General features: G+C 44.9%; 1 protein-coding gene across 14 annotated transcripts in view; it reads left to right on the top strand.

Annotated features, from left to right (window-relative positions):
- Positions 1 to 23595, top strand: part of KIAA1217 (KIAA1217 ortholog) — a 411023-nt gene that overhangs the window by 324184 nt on the left and 63244 nt on the right. Inside the window, exons 1-2 of one of the 14 annotated variants that reach the window (XM_075271673.1) lie at positions 12534 to 12823; positions 17817 to 18070. The exons of 12 other annotated variants lie outside the window; for them this stretch is intronic. The gene's annotated coding sequence lies outside the window, so the exon portion shown is untranslated. Of the gene's footprint in view, positions 1 to 12533; positions 12824 to 17816; positions 18071 to 23595 lie in introns of those variants that run through there. One more of the 14 variants, XM_075271672.1, reaches the window with a different exon arrangement.

Raw genomic sequence — 23595 nt, 5'->3', positions numbered from 1 at the left:
TTTTGGAGTTTTGCGACATTCATGCCACTTCCATAGATTGTGGCGTGGCATGGGCAGCCGCTAGATTTATTACTGTATACACCATGTACTGGCACATTCACCAAAGAGGGTGCAACGGATTTATAAAGAGGTGTACCCCTTCCCATAAATGAGGTGAGCTCTCCAGGAAGACTGGTATTGTATACGCCAGTCTTCATAAATCTCCCCATTGTGTCCGGATACAGTGATGGGGCCACAGATCTTGCCCAAGCACAGCAGCTCCTTCGGTGGTTTTGATACCAGTTCTTGCATTTGGATGTCTCTGTCTTTTCCCTGCAGTTCTGGTTATTACACCTGTTAGACATGTGTCCTCGCCCCTCCCTGCCTCTAGATAAACACCCCGTCCTGTTATCAGCTGATTGATGTGTTTTCTATGCCATTGTACACGCTACAGATGACGTCAGTATATAAACACATGAGAACGTGCCGTACTCTACTTGTTACCACTTTTTGAAAACACAAAAAGTTGTGTTTTTTGGGGTTTTTTTTTAATAAAGTTTTCACATGCTGGATTTAAGAGAGAACCCTTTAATAGTCCCACCATGGGGAAATGTCAGAAATTATAAGGCTTGTCTTCTTATGAATAGAAGAATAACATGTACATCATCTATTGAAATATGACCAAAAGTAGACCAGAAGAAGCTCTACCTAAAATATTCTTTCCCAGTATACAGTATATTCTATTCTCAATCACTGATCCCACCACTGAGCTATACTATGTCCTCCATTACTAATACCACCACTGAGCTATACTATGTCCTCCATCACTAATACCACCACTGAGCTATACTATGTCCTCCATCACTAATACCACCAATGAGCTATACTATGTCCTCCATCACTGATACCACCACTGAGCTATACTATGTCCTCCATCACTAATACCACCACTGAGCTATACTATGTCCTCCATCACTAATACCACCACTGAGCTATACTATGTCCTCCATCACTAATACCACCACTGAGCTATACTATGTCCTCCATCACTAATACCACCAATGAGCTATACTATGTCCTCCATCACTAATACCACCACTGAGCTATACTATGTTCTCTATCACTAATACCACCACTGAGCTATACTATGTCCTCCATCACTGATACCACCACTGAGCTATACTATGTCCTCCATCACTAATACCACCACTGAGCTATACTATGTCCTCCATCACTAATACCACCACTGAGCTATACTATGTCCTCCATCACTAATACCACCAATGAGCTATACTATGTCCTCCATCACTGATACCACCACTGAGCTATACTATGTCCTCCATCACTGATACCACCACTGAGCTATACTATGTCCTCCATCACTGATACCACCACTGAGCTATACTATGTCCTCCATCACTAATACCACCACTGAGCTATACTATGTCCTCCATCACTAATACCACCACTGAGCTATACTATGTCCTCCATCACTGATACCACCACTGAGCTATACTATGTCCCCATCACTGATACCACCACTGAGCTATACTATGTCCCCATCACTGATACCACCACTGAGCTATACTATGTCCTCCATCACTGATACCACCACTGAGCTATACTATGTCCTCCATCACTGATACCACCACTGAGCTATACTATGTCCTCTATCACTAATACCACCACTGAGCTATACTATGTCCTCCATCACTGACACCACCACTGAGCTATACTATGTCCTCCATCACTAATACCACCACTGAGCTATACTATGTCCTCCATCACTAACACCACCACTGTGCTATACTATGTCCTCCATCACTGATACCACCACTGAGCTATACTATGTCCCCATCACTGATACCACCACTGAGCTATACTATGTCCTCCATCACTGATACCACCACTAAGCTAAAAAATATGACTATACGTGAAGTCTGACATGTAATCCATGAAACAAGCATTTAGTCACTGATACCAGATAATGTTTTACTATCTGCAATGTTGCAGTCACTCAGATGTCTACGTACAATAAGAAGGATTAGAGGAGCAAAGTTCTGGGTGGCTGATTTCTAGTGAGACATAAAGTGACCAGATGACTGAATCCACCAGCACCATGAGAACCATGCCAGTAGTACCTCTTGAGCAGCTACTTCCTGTGCCATAATGTTAGACAATTAGTTACTGTCCTAGAATGTCACACAGCTACTTCCTGTCCCAGAATGTCAGACAGTTAATCCCTATTCTAGAATGTCAGACAGTTACTTCCTATCCTAGAATATCAGACAGCTACTTCCTGTCCTAGAATGTCAGACAGTTAATCCCTATTCTAGAATGTCAGACAGTTACTTCCTATCCTAGAATATCAGACAGCTACTTCCTGTCCTAGAATGTCAGTTACTTCCTATCCTAGAATGTCAGACAGCTACTTCCTGTCCTAGAATGTCAGACAGTTACTTCCTATCCTAGAATGTCAGACAGTTACTTCCTGTCCTAGAATGTCAGACAGCTACTTCCTGTCCTAGAATGTCAGACAGCTACTTCCTGTCCCAGAATGTCAGACAGTTAATTCCTGTCCTAGAATGTCAGACAGTTAATTCCTGTCCCAGAATGTCAGACAGCTACTTCCTGTCCTAGAACGTCAGACAGCTACTTCCTGTCCCAGAATGTCAGACAGTTAATTCCTGTCCTAGAATGTCAGACAGTTAATTCCTGTCCCAGAATGTCAGACAATTACTTCCTATCCTAGAATGTCAGACAGCTACTTCCTGTCCTAGAATGTCAGAGTGTTACTTCCTGTCCCAGAATGTCAGAGTGTTACTTCCTGTCCTAGAATGTCAGGCAGCTACTTCCTGTCTTAGAATGTCAGGCAGCTACTTCCTGTCTTAGAATGTCAGACAGCTACTTCCTGTGTCAGAAAGCAATGGCTGAAGAAGTCTGTAACATACACAGCTTCCTCCACACCTTTCAGCTTGACATTATTATTATTATACCGTTATGATCTCCCATATTAAGTAAAACGGGGTTGTTAATTAATAAGCTCCCATGTTAACGTACGGGGTAATGATCTGTGATTTAGCCCATCTGGATCTGCGTGTATTCCTTCCTTTATAGACTATTATAATATAATATCACGCCACAGTCTGTCCGATATCAATTACTCTATATAGTTTAAGTATGGCTGCGCTGAATCTTATGCTATGTGCTTTAGGACAATGAATGTCTTCATTAGAAGTACTTAGCGGTCTGTGGATAAACCCAATTTTATAGAACAATGGCAAAACCACGAGAGGCGAGCCGATGGCTTGTGTAGTGCTGTGGTATGCAGTCCATGTCTAGCTTAAATACAGATTCTTCACTTCTGCTGTGTTATTGAGGGATGAGGGGTGTTTTAAGCCTGCGAGAAGCCCCTGCACATTACAGATGCTCAGCAGGCCTAGCGCGAGAGCTACTTGTCATGTGGAAGATGAAACACCTTTTGGAACCAAACAGAGACTCTTTGAAATAGTAAATTTCATTGCGCCTTCATTTCAGCTTTTCTTGAAACCGTTCCAATATATCGGAGCGGCGTGTCCATCAGTCTTCACAGTGGATTCAGGCAAAAGTTTACTGGGTAGAAGAAAGAAAATAGCAGCCGTAGTCATATTAGTATATAGTGCTGAAATTTTAGGGAATTCAACGACTATACCTGCCCCTTAAAGGGATCCTATCATTCAGATCGAATTTTTTGTCCCTACCACGTAGGAATAGACTTAAGAAAGGATATTCTTCTCCTCCCTTTACATGTCTTCTCTGCGCCGCCGTTCCGTAGAAATCCTGGTTTTCGCTGGTATGCAAATGAGTTCTCTCGCAGCACTGGGGGCGGGCCCCAGCGCTCAAACAGCACTGTGGGCGTCCCCAATGCTGCGAGAGAACTCTCCAGCTCTTCCTCCATCTTCTTCAGGAACGTTCTCTTCACTCGTCTTCTTCCGGCACAGGAGGTGAAACTTGTAGGCCTCGGGCAGAGCCGACTGTGTATGCCTTCAGCCACAAGAAAAATGGCCACTTACACAGTAAAAATGGCCACTTACACAGTAAGTAAGCGGACATTTTCTCTTGGTCTGTGGGCATGCGCAGTCGGCTCTGCCTGAGGCCTACAAATAGGAGACGCATAGCCTTTCTTAAGCTATTCCTATGTGGTAGGGACAAAAAATTTGATCTGAATGATAGGATCCCTTTAAAGGGAATATGTCACCAGAAAATGACCTATTTTTAAACCATGTTTTTGATCCAAACCAAATTTTCCAAAAGTTTTGGGTTTGGCAAACCCAAAACTTTGGGGGTTAATCATCCGGGAACCGAAGGGGAAGTTACTATGCTGTGGTCCCTTCAGACACACTGAGTATATTATAGGGAGGTGTAAACTAATATACAGTATATATGCTCTCTGGATCTTCTTCTGGCCTCTTCCAGCCTCCTGGGTGACATCTTGTGTCCTAGGGTCATGATGTTAATCACAGTCCTCATTGGTGACCCTGGGGCAAATGACATCACAGAGGAGGCCAGAAGAGGCTAGAGAGGATCCAGAACGAGCACCAGATGTAGTGAGGAGGCCCAGAAGATGTGAGGGAAGGTGAACATGGGCCTCCACCCATTATACTAAAGAGGACCCAGAATATAATAATTTCACTTCTGTTTCTATCTGAACATGTTCAGACCAAAATAAACCAGCTTGAAACCAAATCTGAGAGTATTTAGCCGGCCCAACCAAACGTTTCCTGTTCAGTTGACGTCTTATTTATGTGTATGGGGGCCATTACGTAGACTTAGACCCATGACAAAGATATAGTAGATATAGCAGAATGGCTGTGAATAACCTGGCTAGGCAGTGGCGTAACTAGGAATGGTGGGACCCCGTGGCAAACATTTGACATGCAAGTGCTGGGGCCCTGGGCAATAGCCAAGTTAGCCCCCGCCCCCCTCCCGACGCCGGCCCTGCTTACCTCTCCCGGGCCACCGATCATTATACTCAGGGGACCGCCGAGTATAATGATAGCAGCGGTAGCGGCTGTCACCGGGCCCCTAATGTCCCAGGCCCTGTGGCAGCTGCCTCTGCTGCTACGGCGGTAGTTACGCCACTGTGGCTAGGCCTGCTGGTACCCAGAGCACATACCGGGCCAACATGCCCCTGCTAACTACACCCCTGGGTACGGGATAGACATTGCAGACTATATCGATCCCTCGCAGTGTACGAGGATGTGGGATCGACTTTCACAGTAACATACAACCCCTGTAACCGCAGCTGGCAGAACGTTCCGGGAATGCTTACATAGCGCAATATATCAAAATATTTTAAAAGTTTAGTTTTACTGAAAAAAAAAAAACCCTATCGTACAATAAACAAGACGTTCCCTGTATCCCTGCCTGCCCCGATAATATATGCAAGATATGTGTAATAATATGAGAAGAATTCGGCCGTATTCCCAAGGTTATAATATCAACCCGGCCTTGTTCTCTCCTGACCATATGCCATGAAGCGTGCTCACATTGTGTCTTGTTCTAATTTTCCATCTCTGGGTTCACGAAGATTACAACGCCACCCTTCTACACAAACATCGGCTACAATACACACAGGTCATTCCTGCCTACGCTGAGGAAGACAAAGAGGCAGATGAAGACAGCTTGTGCAATAGAAGATCAAGTCGTTTCAGGTCTTGAAGTGAAGTTTTATCCGTCTTAAGAAATATACGAGGGAACTTTATAAGTAGCAATTTCCTGTCCTATAATAGAAACCCACAAAAGGCACTACACAGTGTACAGAGCCATCCACCTCCAGGTCCATATACTATGTGGTTGGTCATTGGTGAGCCTGGAATACAATCCCCAGCAATCTGATACCGATAACTTATCCTAAGAATAGGTCATCAATATCTAAGGGTGCATTCACACTGAGTAAACGCTAGCTTATTCTGAACGTAAAACACGTTCAGAATAAGCGGCGTCTAAAGCAGCTCCATTCATTTCTATGGGAGCGGGGATACGAGCGCTCCCCATAGAAATGAATGGGCTGCTTCTTTCACTCCGTGCAGTCCCATTGAAGTGAATGGGGAATGCAAGCAGAGCTTGCCGTATACGCCGGCACTCCCCATTCACTTCAATGGGACTGCACGGAGTGAAAGAAGCAGACCATTCATTTCTATGGGGAGCGCTCGTATCCCCGCTCCCATAGAAATGAATGGAGCTGCTTTAGACGCCGCTTATTCTGAACGTGTTTTACGTTCAGAATAAGCTAGCGTTTACTCAGTGTGAATTCACCCTAAGGCTGAACAACCTCTCTAAGCAAGTGTTTCATTTTCCTGCAGTGCCCCCACAGGAACAAAAAAGCATTACACAGTTGCCATTGAGATCACTGCGCTGTCTATTTAATACATGGACATGCCGGGTCCTCCAGAGCAGGAGACATATCTTTTATCCCCCATCCCCCCATACTGGTCTGGGTAGGTCAGGGCTCTGTTATATTTACAGAGTAAACCGCAGCACCTGTAGATTGTGAGATAGTCATCAGGTTACATCACCTTGGATTTCCTTAAGCCTGGCTAGAGCTGGTTCTTACTGGGGATATCTACCATGTCCTCCATGTAAGACGTATCGTATTACCCTTTTGTCTCTCGGCCTTTACTTTGTTGCGCAATTTACTATGGCCCAGATCCAGCATATATTATATGTGTTATGTAATTATAGGTGACTGTATACCGTATACTACCTGCAGGGTGTAAGCCTATAAATTGCAGGACTAACGTCTTGCAAAAAGTAGAGATGATTTTTTATTTATTTTTTTTGAAAACTGGAATATGGTATTTTTATGCTGCTCTCTCATCTTATATTATATATCTATATTGTAATAATGATTTGCCTGCTCCGGCATTTCGGCAGCTGTCAAGCTGGCCTGCGGCTGAACTCGTTCCTCGCGCTGTGCCTGTGATTGTTCCGGAATCTCATCAACTCGCTGGGAAGCCATATAAGTTGTTGGCGTTGATGATCCACCTGCTCGGCGTTTTAGCTGCTCTAATAGCTGCTTGATGTCTAGCTTACTCAATCCCCCTGAGCTCTGCTTGAGGAGAACTCTGTGACGTCTGGCTACCATCATAGCTCTCGTTTTTTTTAGAATTTTGCAACAAATTAGATTTTCTTTTTCCCGGCAGGTTTAAAATTGGGAAACTGCCAATTTGGATTAAAGGAGTTTTCCTAAATCAGTGTCTCAGCACTGGAGCAGATCAGTTAATATTCAAATGCTTGTACACAATGAACTCAGTGTTATCTATGTGTCTATATAGAGAGATAACAGACCTGGCTTTATCAGCAATCTCCAATTAGCTGAGAGAGTCCTGCTGCCAAGAGCAGTGTAATATAGTATGTGAACATAAATTCATAACAGTCGTGAAGTCATGTCATTTACCAGGATAAAAAGTAGCCTATGTGTTACAAACTATCTGTGTGCCAAATTTTATCCAAATCCATTCAGCCGGTTTGAGTAACAAACATCAAAACTTTCACATTTATACATTTAGTAGGGTATTATTATTATTATATTATATATTACTATATTATATAATATTATTACATTACATCATATGGCTGGTTCTGCTTTTTTATATATAGACAGCACCAGTCTTGTTTGCGAACTCTGCCTGGCATTATATCTACATTACAGTAAACAGAGCTAAGCTGCAATACCAGACACGGCCTATAAACAAGAGGGGTGCTATTTTTTGGGAAAAATAATAATTTTTTTTTTGTAATTTTATACAGCGCAGTGCAAAAGTTTTTCGATAACTATGGAAAATTGCTGCACTGTAAGAAGGCTTTCAGAACTAAAAGTGTTAATAGTTTATTTTTGTCAATTAAAACAAAGTGAATGGTGTGAATGGTGAATCAATATTTAGTGTGACCTTTGCCCTTTGGAGGAGGAGTCCTGAAAGTGATGATACGGCCCCCACAGATATAGCCCTGATGTCATCATCATCCAGTCTGTTTGGGATGACATGAAGAGACAGATGGATTGGAGCAAGCCTATATCTGCAGAAGATCTGTGCTTAGTTCTCCAAGATGGCGGTAACAACCTCCTTGCCGAGTCCTGCCAAAAACTGTCTGCAAGTACCGCATACCTCCCAACCGTCCCGATTTCCGCGGGACAGTCACGATTTGGGTGACATGTCCCGCGGTCCCGGTTGGAGGGAGGTATGTCCCGATTTCAACTCAGATCTGCGTCCAGAGGACGCAGATCTGAGTTGAACACATATGCGGCTGAAGCAGGGAGCTGACACAGGTCAGCTCCTCGCTTCGCCGCTGCCCACCTCTCTCCCTGACACATGCGGCTGAAGCTGCTCGCGTGCTCGCTTCGCCGCTGCGTCTCTCTCTCGCTGACACATGCGGCTGAAGCGAGGAGCTGACCTGTGTCAGCGCCTCGCTTCTGCTGCTGCCGGCTCCTGGCTTGTAGACACGATGTACAAGCCAGGAGCCGGCGGCAGCGGCGAAGCGAGGAGTTGACACAGGTCAGCTCCTCGCTTCAGCCGCATGTGTCAGCGAGAGAGAGACGCAGCGGCGAAGCGAGCACGCGAGCAGCTTCAGCCGCATATGTCAGGGAGAGAGGCGGGCAGAGAGCGGCGAGGGAGCGGAGGAGAAGGTAAGTTTAATGTGGAGGTGGAACGTGAAAATGGGGGCAGATGAAGGAGAGGATGGCATGACACTGGGGACAGAGATGGAGTGGACATGAAACTGGGGGCAGAGATGGGGGACATGAATCTGGGGGCAGAGATAGAGGGGACATGAATCTGAGGGCAGAGATGGAGAGGACATGAATCTGAGGGCAGAGATGGGGGACATGAATCTGGGGGCAGAGATGTGGGGACATGAATCTGGAGGCAGAGATGGAGAGGACATGAATCTGGGGGCAGAGATGGAGAGGACATGAATCTGGGGGCAGAGATGGAGAGGACATGAATCTGGGGGCAGAGATGGAGAGGACATGAATCTGGGGGCAGAGATGGAGAGGACATGAATCTGGGGGCAGAGATGGAGGGACATGAATCTGGGGGCAGAGATGGAAGAGGAACATGAAACTGGGGGCAGATGAAGGGTGTATATGAAACTGGGGGAGAGATAGAGGGGGGACATATAATTTACGGGTGACTGTAGGAGGATTATACTGTGTGCGGGCACATGAAAAATTAATGAGTGGGCGGAGTCAACACAAAAGTGGGCGGGGCTAAATTTACCGCGGCGCGCGTAGCCGCAAATTTTGTCCCTCTTTCGGTTCTTCAAAAGTTGGGAGGTATGAGTACCGAGAAGAACTGATGGAAGGTAAAGGGCAAAGGTCACACCAAATATTGATGGGATTTACATTTCTCTTTTTTTTTATTAACTCTTCCATTTCTGAAAGCATTCTTACTGTGCGGCATTTTTTCCACATCTGTCTCTGCGCTATAGTGTTTGCCCTCAGTGTAACCTGAATCTTTCTTTAGGGCCATGTCCTTTCTCAAGTAGATGAAATAAAATGTCCGGCTCTTGAGACTCTTCTGTCCTAGCGTTGTCATATTATCATAATGAATGTCCTACGAGGGCCCATCCTCCTGGAGAACGTCCGATCTCCTCTAATCCCATTTGGCGCACTTTGTATCTGTTAAGTGGCGGGCCCGCCGAGCCCGGGAATGTTCCACACTAGCGGTTTTGTTGGTCATTTAGAAATGTTAAGGTCATTTCCAGAGACTCATTGTGAATTGTAAAGATGTCATCCTGACTTAGACGGCAGAAGCTGTCACAATCATTGCTACTGTATGTCGCTGCATGACAGACAAGGCGAGACAAGAGAACAGCTAGAGATTACATAATGAAAACACGTAGGCCGAGCCCGAGGAACCGGAAGAACAGAAGTGATCAATGTGCATCAATAGTTCCTTAGAAATGTGTCAGTCGGGTGCAGAGTCCATACTGTCATCTATGACTGAAAGTCAATATATGGAGGAGGCGGATCATCACTGGTGTGCTAAGAGGATGGGGTCGGGCGGGGGGATTATCATAGTACAGATAGAAAACACAGTTCTGAGCACCCTCAAGACAAGGTCCTGGAGTCTCAACCCCAGTTTCTTGCCTGGAGTATGTGGCAGCACCTGTAGGGATCACCTGTCTAGGCAAGTCCTCACCACTTGTTAAATGGAGGAGGAGGCGTCTCTCCAGGGACTCCATAGTCGCCAAATGGGTTGCCATTATGGGAACATACACCTTAAGGTTAATTCCTGATATGTCCAGAGCAGGGGGAGTTTGCAATGTTACATTGCCACAATCTCATTTTCTTGCTTTGAGTACATGGCAGCACCTGTAGAGATCACATATCTAGGTAGGTCCTCAACGTGCCTTCATAAGAGGAGGAAAGCAACATGGTATGGGCCACTCTGTGTCCAGGGATCCCATAGCCGGCACCATGAGGGCAGTTCACAATGTTACAATGCTTCGAAAAAGATGTGTGAGAGAGTAAGGATGAAACTTGACTTTTTCAGGGCCCACTTAATTTGGTCAAAGGGAATGTCCAGAACCAATGTCCGGCATCTGTACCCATGTCTAGCACCTGTACCCATGTCTAGCACCTGTACCCATGTCTAGTAACTGTACCCATGTCTAGCACCTGTACCCATGTCTAGTAACTGTACCCATGTCTAGTACCTGTACCCATGTCCAGCACCTGTACGCATGTCTAGCAACTGTACCCATGTCCAGAATGTGTACCCATGTCTAGTACCTGTACCCATGTCTAGCATATGTATCCATTTCTAGCACCTGTACCCATGTCCAGCACCTGTACCCATTTCTAGCAACTGTACCCATGTCCACCACCTGTACCCATGTCCACCACCTGTACCCATGTCTAGCATATGTATCCATTTCTAGCACCTGTACCCATGTCCAGCACCTGTACCCATTTCTAGCAACTGTACCCATGTCCACCACCTGTACCCATGTCCACCACCTGTACCCATGTCCACCACCTGTACCCATGTCCACCACCTGTACACACGTCTATTTCCTTTTTTAGCAGAATACTCCACAGCCAATACTAAAATATTCCTTCCATGACCTTAGACTGTGAGGATAATATCACCAGAGGTCCTGGAAGGTCCTTATAAAGTTGCAAAAGATCCTTCTGCTGCCGATAACCCTGGGGAATGTAATAGGGGCATGGTGACGTGATTGTAAGAGAGGGGAGAACTATGAGCAGTACATAAGAAAGGGAGTCTATTATATGACAGAGAGAGGAGAGACAGGGAGGCAATTTCACCAAATAACATGGGGGCAGGATTTTGATAAATCTGAGGTCAAGTAGTAGTATAAAAGAGAGACCTCCTATTTACACAGCAACCCATGCTGGAAAAAATAAGTCACACTTTGATCTTGTGCCATATTGAAGAAAGTAAGAGCAGGATAAGGAAAGACAGTAGATAACTATGACTATTAAGGGGATGGTCTTTCAAACAATATTATGTGTCCCTTTAAGGGGGTTCAAAGTAGCAGCGCTGTACCCCGTGAGTACTCTTCCACTTCACAGGCCTTACGCATCGGTCACATGGCTAGTCGCAGCTGAGTCCCATTCAAGTGAATGGGACTGAGCTGCGATACCAATCACAGCCGCCGGACAATGTACTGCACTATGTTTCTTAAGTTTATCCATCTGATCAATGCCTTTGTAGGTAAAAATATGTTTTAGCCCTCTTTATTTGGTGTCCTGGTGTAGCATTCATGGCTATATGACCCCAGGCACACGTCATTAATAAGACCTAATGTAAATACGCTCATGTTTGCTTTCCTCGCCTTCGCAGATTGTCGCTGTTCTTGTGCCCTGTTTGTTAATGGAGCCTACACTAATTTGGCACATTCATTATCACAGTTGGCATCGGTTCTTGTATTTCATTTACTTGCTCTGAATTATGGTCCAAATTTGTTACTTTCCTAAAGCTTAAAGGGGAGAATCACTTAAGTAATTTTTTTTGCAAAATTCTGTCTTGATGTTAAAACTTGTCCTCAAAGACTGCTTGAGAAAATGTATATTATTATTATTATTATGATTATGATTATTATCCTTCTTATTATTGTATCTGTCTCTGTATGTCACCACAATTTTAGCGTTCTGCCTGTCCTTTGTTCTTGTCCCCTGACAAACACAAACTCTGTGTGATTTGCCTCCTCACATTCATGTATCGCAATGACGTGTATCTATCCTTAACCCCATCAAACCTATTTATCCCCATCCCTCTTTGTGATTATAATTGATCTTGGCGGTTCCGGCTCCATGGCCGCAGCGACTTTGACTTTTCCCCTCGCTGTCATCCAAGTATCACAATACAACGTGCCCACAGGCAAAGTTTGTGTCGCAGACCCCAGAGCAGCTCCCAGTGCTGACGACCCGCTGTGCTCGGACCCTGGAAAGCTGAGACTTGTGCTCTCGGCTTCTCCTTGTCACAAGAGCAGCGACGGTGGCGGCGGCGGGGCTGTATTTATAAACATCACGTGCTTCCTCGTTCCCTTTAAGCTGTGCACTCTGGAAAGGAAAGAGTTAAAAGGACATTGTGATGAGGATTCCTGCCCTGCAGCAGGCAGTGACTGAGGGAGCCAGCCATGTCTGCAGTCCTGCACTTCGCAGGGTTTCGCCTCTCGGATCTCGCTGCTCCTAGGCGACTGGACGTACGGTAGACGGTGCCAGCTGCAGTACCGGGAGGGACCTGAGATCACATATTTGCTCCCTTCTCAGTTTATTCTTTATGCTTCATCAGAGTAGCCGTGCGCTTCCCAGCCTGAGATCAGGGTGACATGCAAGGTAAGGCTGCCGCACGTATCCCTGTACATGCAGTACCTGTAGCTGCTCTCTACGGCTCCAATCACACATGCAGTTTTTGGTGCAGTTTTTGATGCAGTTTTAATAATCTTTTATGACTTGATAGAATGCAAATATTTCACCACATGCCTGATTCAATTTGCAGAAACTTCTTTAAATCTTAAGATGTAGCAGAGCTGGATTTGTCAATTAACTCTTAAGAGCTTTGTGCACAAGTTAAAATAAGGATGTAGGAAAACCTGCAGTCCTATGTAAATTCACAGATAGCATTGTGATGACTTATTATATAATTATAATGCAAGGGGGATACCTGCAGTCCTATGTAAAACCATACTTATGAAGGTTAGGAGCTTGCAGTGGGGATGCCTGCAGTCCTATGTAAATTCACTGATAGCATTGTGATGATTTATTAATATCATGATAGTGCAGTCCTATGTAAATTCACACATAATATATTGTGAAGATTTATTACATAATGATAAGGCAGAGATGATGCTTGCAGTCCTATGTAAATTCACAGATCGTACATTGTGATGAAGATCCATTATAGATAGATAATGCAGAGGGCATAGCTGCAGTCCTATGTAAAGCCATAAAGTTTATTATATAATGGGATTACTTTAGGTATATCTGCAGTCCTATGTAAATCCACAGGTAATACATTGTGATGAAGACTCAATATCTTTATGTTTTTGCAGTAGGTAAGCCTGCAGTCCTATGTAAATCCACAGAATATACACTGTGATGAAAATCTATTGTATAACAATAATGCAGTGTGTATGCCTGAAGTCCTATGTAAGCCCACAGATAACACACTGTGATGTTATATTATACAGTAGAAAGGTCTTACAGGGAGTATCCTTGCAGTCCTATGTAAATTCACAGATATTGTATCACATGTTTGATATAGCTGATCATTACTCTTATATACAAGGGTATAAGTAGACTGTGCAGATGTAGCAGAGGGTGTAGTGTTATAGTCCACATTACAATACACAGATGTAGCAGAGGGTGTAGTGTTATAGTCCACATTACAGATACACAGATGTAGCAGAGGTTGTAGTGTTATAGTCCACATTACAATACACAGATGTAGCAGAGGGTGTAGTGTTATAGTCCACATTACATATACACAGATGTAGCAGAGGGTGTAGTGTTATAGTCCACGTTCCAATACACAGATGTAGCAGAGGGTGTAGTGTTATAGTCCACATTACAATACACAGATGTAGCAGAGGGTGTAGTGTTATAGTCCACATTAGAGATACACGATGTAGCAGAGGTTGTAGTGTTATAGTCCACATTACAGATACACAGATGTAGCAGAGGGTGTAGTGTTATAGTCCACGTTCCAATACACAGATGTAGCAGAGGGTGTAGTGTTATAGTCCACATTACAGATACACAGATGTAGCAGAGGGTGTAGTGTTATAGTCCACATTACATATACACAGATGTAGCAGAGGGTGTAGTGTTATAGTCCACATTACAATACACAGATGTAGCAGAGGGTGTAGTGTTATAGTCCACATTACATATACACAGATGTAGCAGAGGGTGTAGTGTTATAGTCCACATTACAGATACACAGATGTAGCAGAGGGTGTAGTGTTATAGTCCACATTACAATACACAGATGTAGCAGAGGGTGTAGTGTTATAGTCCACATTACATATACACAGATGTAGCAGAGGGTGTAGTGTTATAGTCCACATTACAATACACAGATGTAGCAGAGGGTATAGTGTATAGTCCACATTACAGATACACAGATGTAGCAGAGGGTGTAGTGTTATAGTCCACGTTCCAATACACAGATGTAGCAGAGGGTGTAGTGTTATAGTCCACATTACAGATACACAGATGTAGCAGAGGGTGTAGTGTTATAGTCCACATTACATATACACAGATGTAGCAGAGGGTGTAGTGTTATAGTCCACATTACAATACACAGATGTAGCAGAGGGTGTAGTGTTATAGTCCACATTACAGATACACAGATGTAGCAGAGGGTGTAGTGTTATAGTCCACATTACAATACACAGATGTAGCAGAGGGTGTAGTGTTATAGTCCACATTACATATACACAGATGTAGCAGAGGGTGTAGTGTATAGTCCACATTACATATACACAGATGTAGCAGAGGGTGTAGTGTTATAGTCCACATTACAATACACAGATGTAGCAGAGGGTGTAGTGTTATAGTCCACATTACAGATACACAGATGTAGCAGAGGGTGTAGTGTTATAGTCCACATTACAATACACAGATGTAGCAGAGGGTGTAGTGTTATAGTCCATGTTATAGATACACAGATGTAGCAGAGGGTGTAGTGTTATAGTCCACATTACAGATACACCGATGTAGCAGAGGTTGTAGTGTTATAGTCCATGTTATAGATACACAGATGTAGCAGAGGGTGTAGTGTTATAGTCCACATTACAGATACACCGATGTAGCAGAGGGTGTAGTGTTATAGTCCACATTACATATACACAGATGTAGCAGAGGGTGTAGTGTTATAGTCCACATTACAGATACACAGATGTAGCAGAGGTTGTAGTGTTATAGTCCACATTACAATACACAGATGTAGCAGAGGTTGTAGTGTTATAGTCCATGTTATAGATACACAGATGTAGCAGAGGGTGTAGTGTTATAGTCCACGTTACAGATATACAGATGTAGCAGAGGGTGTAGTGTTATAGTCCACATTACAATACACAGATGTAGCAGAGGGTGTAGTGTTATAGTCCACATTACATATACACAGATGTAGCAGAGGGTGTAGTGTTATAGTCCACATTACAATACACAGATGTAGCAGAGGGTGTAGTGTTATAGTCCACATTAGAGATACACGATGTAGCAGAGGTTGTAGTGTTATAGTCCACATTACAGATACACAGATGTAGCAGAGGGTGTAGTGTTATAGTCCACGTTCCAATACACAGATGTAGCAGGGGGTGTAGTGTTATAGTCCACATTACATATACACAGATGTAGCAGAGGGTGTAGTGTTATAGTCCACATTACATATACACAGATGTAGCAGAGGGTGTAGTGTATAGTCCACATTACATATACACAGATGTAGCAGAGGTTGTAGTGTTATAGTCCACATTACAATACACAGATGTAGCAGAGGGTGTAGTGTTATAGTCCACATTACAGATACACCGATGTAGCAGAGGTTGTAGTGTTATAGTCCATGTTATAGATACACAGATGTAGCAGAGGGTGTAGTGTTATAGTCCACATTACAGATACACCGATGTAGCAGAGGGTGTAGTGTTATAGTCCACATTAGAGATACACGATGTAGCAGAGGGTGTAGTGTTATAGTCCACATTACAGATACACAGATGTAGCAGAGGTTGTAGTGTTATAGTCCACATTACAATACACAGATGTAGCAGAGGTTGTAGTGTTATAGTCCATGTTATAGATACACAGATGTAGCAGAGGGTGTAGTGTTATAGTCCACGTTACAGATATACAGATGTAGCAGAGGGTGTAGTGTTATAGTCCACATTACAGATACACCGATGTAGCAGAGCTGTTACGTTGCGCTTAGTTGGTTTATTCGCCCTTCTATGCCACATCACAGTAAATGCCATGTGGTTAGACGTGCAGCTCACACACTCAGCCCTGCTACACCCGTCATCTGTCGTCTTGTGAACACTGCAGTTCCACAAACCTATGGGGCCCTGCAGTTCCTCCATTATATGGAGCCTCAGATCCTGTAATTGGGGATGACATGTCCTTGTTGTTTTACCACTTGATGCATGACAAAGGATATTTTGTGGAGTCGGCCTGTCACTTAGCCCCCACTGCTTGATGGGGGGAAGATGGCTGCTCAGAAGGTCTAGGAAGGAAAACCATGACAATCTGTATAGCATGTTGTTGTTGTCATTTAGGTGACATTTAAGCTTTTGTCTCTATGAAGGAAGAGCTGGCAGTGAGGAGAAACCTTTGTCCATTGTGCTAGTGATGTGACTGCAGTCCGTGTGACATGTGCCATGTGCCGCATCACTGTCACAGAGGGCCGACCTTGGAAAATATTCTTAGAAACTTCACTTTTTACTTGTTCTGTCCTGTTCAGGCGGCTGTCAGGGAGGCAATGCATTGAATTCGGTGTAAGTTGTAATAGGAGCGGCCATGAAGGAGAGAGGATAAAGCGAGCAGGGGCTATGCATTCCTAGAAAGCCCAGGTGACTCTGTGACCAAAGTCCATAGCGGCATAAAGAAGTTAAATGTTATTGGCCTATAAAGATGATTGAGCCAGGTTCAGTTCACAAATCAAGAGACCTTGGGGTCTCTTCCGATAATGGATACTCACCTTCCCATATCTGTTTGAGCTCCCTTGTATCATACGCTCCATCATACTGAGTCTTGTGATTGGGCCTCAGCAGTCACATGGGGTGTGACCATATCATGATGCTTGCGTCAAAGTGTCATGATGTCATGGTTGCCCTAGGGAGCTGAACCCAAGACTTTTGGAAAATTTGGAACAACCTGGCTTGCTCAATTCTACTCACGACCTTCAACCAACATCCCAGGACCTCTGCTTATTATACTCAGAGGTGTAGAGATACCCCAAAATATAATAAAAGCGATTCCAGTTCAGACTAAGATCTAGTGGGAGGCATACTGCATGAGTTTTCGCAAAACAAATCTTATGGGAGCGGTACAGCTGCTATACTGAATACTAAGCATAGTGCCATATATTATATTGGGATTGTGCTTATTATTGAAGCTCTGCCCAATTCTCTTGAAAGGGTCTGAACTACCCACAGGCCACATTAGGAATGGATATGTCATCACTAGTGTGTGTCTCGCTCTGGAGAATCTGTCCTGTCCTAAATTATACAGATAACCAATGGACTTGAAAATGTACTGTGTAGTACTGAGTTCGCCCTGTGGTGGTGCTGCAGTGGAATAAAACGTTCACAGCCTTATTTTCCCACAGGTTATAGCTGACTGCTGCAGTGGTGGCACGTAATGATGAGCTTACTGTCAAGGGACCTTTCTAGCGAGTAGTCCAAAATGGAGAACAAACTTAAAGCCACACCATCTATTGGAGGAAAGTTGGCACACCCCCAGACCCTGAGACAGTGTATGTCTAGATTAAAGCACTCCTATAGCATCTTAATTCCATACCTACATATGAAGGACTCCTGACCTGGATGATCCCTTCCTTTTCCCAGTGCCCCTGATACTTTGGTAAGTTATCACAGCCACTGCAGCTGCGTAAATACCATTGTGCGCCCTCTGCTGGCATCAGACATGTATGACATACGGTATCATTTGATAATGATAAAGTATCACAAGTACCTGGTTAGTCATTGTGGCCTTGTGACAGCACATGTTTGCAGAGGTAGCAGTGACTTAGCAGTAAGTTATATTTAGGCGCCATTTCTACACGTGGAATGTTAACCTAACAAAATTTGCAACATTGTGAGACATTTCCATTGCAAAGCATTCAGCTCAGAAAATACCTTGGCGAGGCAGTGGCGTAGCCGGTGCTGCATTCCTCAATCCCTCAGCACAAAGAGAGCTTTCATTCACTCAATTAGAATGGCCGACCCGAGGGTTATGTTTTTCTAGAAACTTGTGTTAATCACACGAAGCGGCTTTCCTTCCTTGTGGCCTAAACAACTTCAGGGAATACAGGATAATGCTGAACACAAAGCCAGGCAAATCGTATGGATGTATAAGTAGGTTATCAAGATGCCGAGGAAATTCTTAGCGCCATTTGTTTAACCACTTCCGTAGATGGCGCTTTGTGTTGTGGATATGGTCAAGGACCGGCGGAGTTTACGGCAATTTATCACAAAGGAGAAGCATATTGGATTTTTAATGTAGCTTGGAAAATTTGTATCGCTTGAAAGAAGTGAAATGGCGAAATGATTGTCAGATCTATCCGTCCATTAATCACCTGTACGCAGATGCGGATGGCGGGAGACGGGGTTTTTTTTATTTATTTTTTAATGCTATGGGGAACAAGGCAATTTCCGATCGCAAAAGAGACGAAACGTTGTATCTGTTATCATTACTGTCTTAATAAAGCATTGACATATTAGGCAGAGTTACAAGACCATGTCTATTTATTAACATTGTCATCTGCGCTAATGGAGCCTGCCATCTGAATCCTTAAAGGGATTCTACCATGGAAATGAATTTTTTTGGCGATCACGCGTCGGTATAGCCTTTAGAAAGGCTATTCGTCTCTTACCTTTAGACGTGGTCTCCGCTGCGCCGTTCCTTAGAAATACCGGTTTTTACAGGTATGCAAATTAGTTCTCTCGCAGCGATGGGGGCGGGCCCCAGTGCTGAAAATGCGATGGGGGTGTCCCCACTGCTGCTCGAAAACACGATCCAGAGACGCCTCTATCTTCAGCTGGATCCTCCCCTTCTTTCGTCATCTTCCTTTGCTTCACATCCGATGCCTGCGCAGTTGGCTCTGCCAGTGAGACACAACCAGAGCCGAGTGCGCAGGCCGGCCGGCGGCCATTTTTGGGAGGCCGCTCCTGCTCTTGTAGTTCAATACAGGAGTGGCCTCCCAAAAATGGCTGCCGGCCGGCCTGCGCACTCGGCTCTGCTGGTGTCTCACTGGCAGAGCCAACTGCGCAGGAGACAGAGGTGACGCAAAGGAAGACAACGAAAGAAAGGGAGGATCCAGTCGAAGATAGAGGCGTCGCTGGAGCGTATTTTCGAGCAGCAGTGGGGATGCCCCCATCGCATTTTCAGCGCTGGGACCCACCCCCATCGCTGCAAGAGAACTAATTTGCATACCAGTAAAAAACGATATTTCTAAGGAACGGCGCAGCGGAGACCACGTCTAAAGGTAAGAGACGAATAGCCTTTCTAAAAGCTATTCCGACATGTGATCGTCAAAAAAATTCATTTCAATGGTAGAATCCCTTTAAGGGGCGCATATACATTAGATTGATATCAGCCGAACCTGCCGAGTGGGAGCAACCACTTGCCTAATGTGCATAAGGGTGTCCTGTCTTCGACTGATGGCAGTTGTGTGGGTAAAAAGTTGTCATAATACATTAGTTTGAAGCCCCCAGGACTGGCTAATCATCTAATGCTCCAAATTTGCTCTTTTGAAAGGGATTAGGCTGTTGGATTTCAATATGCCTGATCCTATTGTTCTAAGTCGCCACCAGAGATGTCCGACAAGGGTTTAAGATGGCCGTACACCCTCAATAGATGCTAGCCAATTAATGATGTAGTCAACAGGTATTTCTTCCAACTTTGGTTTGGCCGAAAGTGCATGTGATCTCAGTAGGGAGATGGGAAAAGTCCTCTAGCTATCACCTGTGGTGGCAACTTATCACCCAGGATCAGATGTGTTCCCAGATTTGTTAAGACAGGCATTTCTTACGCCAGTCTTAATAAAGGCCCCGACTGGTGCAGGGCACTAGTGATATATCAGCTATACTAGTGACATGAGATACAACAAGATACACGTGTATCTCCAATCCTAACTGGAGAAAACTAGAACATTCTACCAGCACTACTCGAAAAGTAGAGAATGGGACAGGCCACTGGGTATCTAGTCAATGACCTAGATATCTGTGAAATATGTATGATGGTCAATGAACTAGTGATCATTTAGGATTAGTTACTTAGAGAGACTTTTTTATGCGTTATATAATATATTATTGCTGATTTATGAAGAAGCTCTGACTTCTCCATAAATCAGCCGTGTGCGCATGCGCTGAATGGAGATCTACACTAGTTAGGAACAGCATAGATTTCCATTATAAATCTCTCACCAGAATACCGGCTTCAGTTACATATAATAAATTTGTTGCCCTCCTCGCTTCTCACCCCACTCTGCCCACATTTGCACAATAAGGCACAGAACGGAGATGGCGGCGCACATTTGGTGCCAAAAAGGACTGCGCGCAAAATGTGCACATGCGCTGGCATGGATGGATTCATAAATTTCCTCCATTATGTCTTACACAGAAACCCCCATAGCAAAAGTCAAACTGAGTTCCCACCATAGGGGGGATGGATCATATTACGCCAGGGCCTGGTATCTGTTCAAGTCCATGACTCTTAGGCCAATTCTTCACCCCCTAGTTTGCTATCCACACGTTCTTCTGAAGAGCAGACCCCTCCATGGGTTATCACCACCCAATAGCAATGTGAATTGGGCCGGCCAAGGTTGAGTTCTCCCTCCGTCAAGGATCTCACAGCAGCCGCACGGTCTATGTCTATGGTTTGAGAAAGTTTTACGTTTTAATGAATACAGAGACACATATTTTATCTCCAGCCTTCGTGTTCCTATTATTCAATTTACAGACAAGCCTACAAATTATTATATCCAGAGATAAAAGCCGCTCGGAAATAATTGCTGTCTGGCCCATAAGTAAAGCATTAGGGGCTGCTCGCTCTAGCAGGCAAGTGTTAATCACATATGGTGGGGCTTGGAATAGCAGCAGAGAATTCGCGCAGCCACAGAGTCTCCGAGGTCTCGGCTTCGGCTGCTGCTTAAATGTTTAAGTCTAAATTTAGACCTGAAGTATCTTTGTCAGAATGAGCCGCTTTAGTGCATAAACATTTATAAACCGGATCCCTTTCCCGCCGGCATCATCCAACGTCTCCGACACCCTCACCCTGATTTTGTCACCTCATTGTCAGTAGTCTCGAGCCCTCACGATTGTTTGCTGAGATAATCCTTGACAAAGTATTGACCAGACCTTCTTCACCGTCACCCCGGGTCTAAGTTCTTTTAAGGATTTTCTGTTTGCTGAAGTTAATGACTCAAGGTAGCGCCCAAGCGAAACGTAGGACTCCTTACTTAGGTATAACCATACCGTCCTGGAATAGTAAGGACTATAGGAGCTTTGTGGTTTCTGGAAGAGGTGGAGGATCCGGATGTTAAATTTGTTGAAGACGGTCACTGATGGGGTAGACGTACCAGAGGGGTCTATAGCTAATGTATATTGTAGATATATTGATACTCTATTGTTCTCTCATATCAACCGATGTGACCTGTCTATTCTTCACTTAAATAAGGGCTCAGTTTTGCATACCTCCCAACTTTTGAAGAACCGAAAGAGGGACAAAATTTAGCCACGCCCACTTTTGTGTTGACTCCGCCCACTCGTTAATTTTTCATGTGCCCGCACACAGTATAATCCTCCTACAGTCACCCGTAAATTATATGTCCCCCCTCTATCTCTCCCCCAGTTTCATATACACCCTTCATCTGCCCCCAGTTTCATGTCCCCCTTCCATCTCTGCCCCCAGATTCATGTCCCCCAACTGTGCGCTCAGATTCATGTCCCCCCATCTCTGCCCCCAGATTCATGTCCCCTCCATCTCTGCCCCCAGATTCATGTCCCCTCCATCTCTGCCCCCAGATTCATGTCCCTCCATCTCTGCCCCCAGATTCATGTCCCCCCATCTCTGCCCCCAGATTCATGTCCCCTCCATCTCTGCCCCCAGATTCATGTCCCCCATCTCTGCCCCCAGATTCATGTCCCCCATCTCTGCCCCCAGTGTCATGCCGTCCCCTCCTTCATCTGCCCCCACTGTCATGCCGTCCTCTCCTTCATCTGCCCCCAGATTCACGTTCCACCTCCACATTAAACTTACCTTCTCCTCCGCTCCCTCGCCGCTCTCTGCGCGCCTCTCTCGCTGACACATATGCGGCTGAAGCGAGGCGCTGACCTGTGTCAGCTCCTCGCTTCACTGCTGCCGCCGGCTCCTGGCTTGTAGACGCGATGGAGCCGGCGGCAGCGGTGAAGCGAGGAGCTGACACAGGTCAGCTCCTCGCTTCAGCCGCATATGTGTCAGCGAGAGAGACACGCAGCGGCGAAGCGAGGAGCTGACCTGTGTCAGCTCCTTGCTTCAGCCGCATATGTGTTCAACACAGATCTGCGTCCTCTGGACGCAGATCTGAGTTGAAATCGGGACATACCTCCCTCCAACCGGGACCGCGGGACATGTCACCCAAATCGTGAATGTCCCGCGGAAATGGGGACGGTTGGGAGGTATGAGTTTTGGCATGAAACGCGTCGTGAAGACTTGCTCATTTACTTCAACAAAGAGTTTGTTTTGGAAATTTTAGCTCGTGCCTCATCTTCATCATCACCAGTGAGCGCGGATCTCCTGCTACAGACCTCCAGGTCCTTGCTGTTTGTCCGGCAACCTTTTCAAGACAGTATGGCCGTATGTAGGGTTCTTCAATAGGATTACCAACAGTTCATAAAAGATCTCATCTCCGATGATCCCTATTGATCTCCTATAGTACCAGGAACCTCCATGTATCGTTTGTGAGTGTCAGTTCTACAGCTCTGTATAAAGTTTTATTTTTATTTTCTTAAAGGGGTTCTCCAACCCGGTGAAATTTTTTACAAATAATGCTCACCATTTCACCAGATGCATCTCTGGACCTTGCCTGTTTCTGTTCTTCCTAATCCAAAGATAACATGTCAACATGACACCGGCTGCGGCAGTGACCTCTGTGGTGTTGACACGTCACCAACACATATATCATGTTAACACGCCATCACTGGGCCAGGTGGAATACATTATCTACCAGTAAGTATTAGGACCCCTGCGGTAGACTAGAAAAAACACATTTCTTCCTATCCAATAGTTGGTAGACCCCAGCAGATGCTTCCTTACGGAGCGACACAATACTCCCGGATGCCTGGTGACACTCCTGGTGTATGTGAGCCATCGGTTGGGTGCGGTGTCTCTGGCCAGCACTCGTCGCT

The sequence above is a fragment of the Leptodactylus fuscus genome, chromosome 4 (genome assembly GCF_031893055.1).
Source record: "Leptodactylus fuscus isolate aLepFus1 chromosome 4, aLepFus1.hap2, whole genome shotgun sequence".
In the NCBI taxonomy this organism is placed as follows: Eukaryota; Metazoa; Chordata; class Amphibia; order Anura; family Leptodactylidae; genus Leptodactylus; species Leptodactylus fuscus.
This window is presented reverse-complemented; position numbering and strand designations above follow the sequence as displayed.